Source organism: Macaca mulatta, chromosome X (genome assembly GCF_049350105.2).
Source record: "Macaca mulatta isolate MMU2019108-1 chromosome X, T2T-MMU8v2.0, whole genome shotgun sequence".
Lineage (NCBI taxonomy): Eukaryota > Metazoa > Chordata > Mammalia > Primates > Cercopithecidae > Macaca > Macaca mulatta.
In genome coordinates, this window is record NC_133426.1 from 49,127,323 (window position 1) to 49,131,702 (window position 4,380).

Below are 4,380 nucleotides of genomic sequence, written 5' to 3' on the forward strand. Positions count from 1 at the left end.
GTTCAAGCGATTCTCTTGCCTCAGCCTCCCAAGTAGCTGGGATTACAGGCATGCTGCACCATGCCCCATTAATTTTTGTATTTTTAGTAGTGACAGAGTTTCACCACTTTGGGCAGGCTAGTCCTGAACTCCTGACCTCAAGCAATCTGCCTGCCTCTGCCTCCCAAAGTGCTGGGATTACAGGCATGAGGCACGGCGCCTGCCCCCTCACCCATTTTTTTTGTTTGTTTGTCTTTTGAGTCAAGGTCTCACTCCGTCACCCAGGCTCGAGTGCAGTGGCATGATCACGGCTCACTGCAGCCTCCATCTCCTGGACTCAAGCAGTCCTCCTGCCTCAGCCTCCTGAGTAGCTGGGACTACAGGTGTGTGCCAGCATGCCTGGTTAATTCCCTGGAACCTTTGAGTGCTACTTTATATGACAAAAGGACTTTGCAGGTGTGATTAAGTTAAAGATTTTGAGATGAGGAGATTGTTCTGGATTAGCTGGTAGACTCTAACTGTAATCCTAAATGTTCTTTTTTTTTTTTTGAGGCGGAGTCTCGCTCTGTCACCCAGGCTGGAGTGCAGTGGCCGGATCTCAGCTCACTGCAAGCTCCGCCTCCCGGGTTTACGCCATTCTCCTGCCTCAGCCTCCGGAGTAGCTGGGACTACAGGCGCCCGCCACCTCGCCCGGCTAGTTTTTTGTATTTCTTAGTAGAGACGGGGTTTCACAGTGTTAGCCAGGATGGTCTCGATCTCCTGACCTCGTGATCCACCCGTCTCGGCCTCCCAAAGTGCTGGGATTACAGGCTTGAGCCACCGCGCCCGGCCCTAAATGTTCTTATAAGAGGTAGGCAGAAGCAAATTCGACTGACAGAAAAGGAGGAGGCAATTTGACCACGGAGGCAGACTGTAGTGATATGACTGCCAAAAGCCAAGGAATGCCTGAAGAGGCAACAGATAGTCCTTTTTGTTTGAGATGGAATCTCGCTCTGTCGCCCAGGCTGGAGTGCAATGGTGCAGTTTTGGCTCACCGCAACCTCTGCTTCCTGGTTTCAAGCGGTTTTCCTGCCTCAGACTCCCAAGTAGCTGGGACTACAGGCGCCCGCCACCATGCCTGATTAAGTTTTGTAGTTTCAGTAGAGACGGGGTTTTGCCATGTTGGCCAGGCTGGTCTGGAACTCCTGACTTCAGGTGATCCACCCACCTCGGCCTTCCAAAATGCTGGCATTACAGGTGTGAGCCACCTCACCTGGCCTAAAGACAGTTTTTCCATGGAGTGTGGTGGGGGGATGGTTTCAGAATGAAACTGTTCCACCTCAGATGATCAGGCATTGGTTAGATTCTCAAAAGGAGAATCTCGTAAGCAAGTAATCTGGATCCCTTGCATGCGCAGTTCACAATAGGGTTTGCTCTCCTATGAGAATCTAATGCCACCGTTGCTGTGACAGAAGCTGAAGCTCAGGTGTTAATGCTTGCTTGCCTGTCACTCAGGCTCCTAACAGGCAACTGACTGGTACTTGTCCTTGGCCCAGGGGTTGGAGACCCCTGCCTTATAGCCTCCAGAGGGAGTACAGCTCTGCTGACACCTTAATTTTGGCCCAGTGCAACTGATTTTAGACTTCTGGCCCTTAGAACTGTGAAAGAATACATTTCTGTGTTTTTTGTTTTTTGTTTTGTTTTGTTTTGTTTTGTTTTTGAGAGGTAGCTATTTCTTTATTTAGAGATGGAGTCTCGCTCTATCACCCAGGCTGGAGTGCAGTGGTGTGATCTTGGCTCACTGCAACCTCTACCTCCCAGGTTCAAGCGATTCTCCCACCTCGGCCTCCCTAGTAGCTGGGACTACACCACGCCTGGCTAATTTTTGTTAAATTTTTTTAGTAGAGACGGGATCTCGCCATGTTGTCCAGGCTGGTCTCAAACTTCTGGCCTCAAGTGATCCACCTGCCTGGGCCTCCCAAAGTGGTGGTATTACAGGGTGAGCCACTGCGAATTTCTGTTTTTGTTTCTTTTCGTTTCTTTTTTTTCTGAGACGTAGTCTCGCTCTGTCACCAGGCTGGAGTGCAGTGGCGCGATCTTGGCTCACTGCAACCTCGGCCTCACAGATTCAAGCGATTCTCCTGCCACAGCCTCCTGAGTAGCTGGGACTACAGGTGCATGCCACCACACCCAGCTAATTTTTGTATTTTTTTTTTTTTTTTTTTTGAGACGGAGTCTCGCTCTGTCGCCCAGGCTGGAGTGCAGTGGCCAGATCTCAGCTCACTGCAAGCTCCGCCTCCCGGGTTCACGCCATTCTCCTGCCTCAGCCTCCCAAGTAGCTGGGACTACAGGCGCCCGCCACCTCGCCCGGCTAGTTTTTTGTACTTTTTAGTAGAGACGGGGTTTCACCGTATTAACCAGGATGGTCTCGATCTCCTGACCTCGTGATCCGCCCGTCTCGGCCTCCCAAAGTGCTGGGATTACAGGCTTGAGCCACCGCGCCCAGCCCTAATTTTTGTATTTTTAGTAGAGACAGGGTTTCACCATGTTGGCCAGGATGGTCTCCATCTCTTGATCTTGTGATCCGCCTGCCTCAGCCTCCCAAAGTGTTGGGATTACAGGTGTGGGCCATCGTGCCTGGCCCTCTTTGTTTTTTTAAGCCACCAAGTTTGCAGTAATTGGTTACATCAGCCACAGGGAAGAACTACAGATGGCTTTGGGGAAGAGTTGGGGGTCACTGGAAGGACTTAGGGCTACGTTGGGTTGGGTTACCAAGGGCAGTTTGAGAGTATAATTAGAGGCCGTTGGAAAACATTTGGGTGCACTTGGAGACATCAAAGGGAAAATTGAAGTGGGATTTGGGGGGTCATTGGAGGGTGGAAGAGAGGTATAGTTGGGAGACTGTGGGAAGGTAAATGGGAACTGTTTACAGGTAGCATTGGGTGCTATTAGAGGGCAGTTTAGGGTGTAGTTGGAAGTTCTTGGAGGGTGGTTTGGGTGGTACTGTTGGGAAAAATTGGAAGATGTTTCGTGGGTGTAGTTGCTCATAATTTAAGACAAGGTTGGGGCTGGGCGTGGTGGCTCACGCCTGTAATCCCAGCACTTTGGGAGGCCGAGGTGGGCGGATCACCTGAGGTTGGGAGTCAAGACCAGCCTGACCAACATGGAGAAACCCCGTCTCCACTAAAAATACAAGATTAGCCGGACATGGTGGCACACGCCTGTAATCCCAGCTACTCAGGGGGCTGAGGCAGGAGAATCACTTGAACCCAGGAAGCAGAGGTTGCAGCGAGCAGAGATCTCACCATTGCACTCCAGCCTGGGCAATGAGAGCCAAACTACATCTCAAAAAAAAAAAAAAAAAAAAAGACAAGGTTGGGCATGGCGGTTAGTGAAGAGTGGTTTGGGATTACAGTCTGGGTCTATAGTTCTGGGACCAAAGGAAGGTAGTTAGGGGGTAGAGGCATGGTTGGGGCTGTTGGAAGGGGAATTTTAGGGGTGGGGGTTGGAATTGTTGGATAGTAGTTTAGAGTTAGGTTTGGGTATTATTGAAAAGGCATTTTGGGGATATTCTTGGGAGTTGATAAAGGGCAGCTTGAGGATGTAGAGCTGACTGCTGGAAGGTGGTTTAGGAGTGAAGGTGAGGCTCGGGAGGTCAGTTTAGTGATATTTGGGGATTATAGAGTGGTCTGGGGTAGAGTTGAGGGCTGGTGGGTATGGTCCAGGGTGCAGTTTGGGGGTCTGTTTTGAAGTCTGGATGTCAGAAGGGTGTTTTGAGTTGTGGTTGAGGAGCTATTGGTGGGTAATTTGGAGAGAAGTTAAAGATCATTGGATAGACTACTGTTCAGCAATAAAAGGAGCAAACCACTGTTACATGCTACCACACGGATGAACCTCAAAAACATCAAGCTAAGTGAAAGATGCCAGACACAAAAAATCCACATTTTTTCATAAAAATATTACATTTTTATGAAATGTCCAAGAAAGGCAAATTTATAGAGACAGAAAGTAGATTTGTGGTTGCCTATAGTTGGGAATGGGAATGGCATTCAGTCATGAGGGATTTTTGTGGGGGTAATGGTAATGCTCTAAAACTGGGCTATAGTGATTGTTACACACTTTGGTAATTTTTTTTTTTTTTTTTGAGACAGTCTCACTCTGTCGCCCAGGCTGGAGTGCAGTGGCACGATCTCAGCTCACTGCAACCTCCACCTTCCAGGTTCAAGCTATTCTCCTGCCTCAGCCTCCTGAGTAGCTGGGATTACAGGTGCCTGATATATCACGCCTGACTAATTTTTGTATTTTTAGTAGAGATGGGGTTTCACCATGTTGGCCGGGCTCGTCCTGAACTCCTGACCTCAGGTGATCTGCCCATCTTGGCCTCCCAAAGCGCTGGGATTACAGGTGTGAGCCACTGTGCCT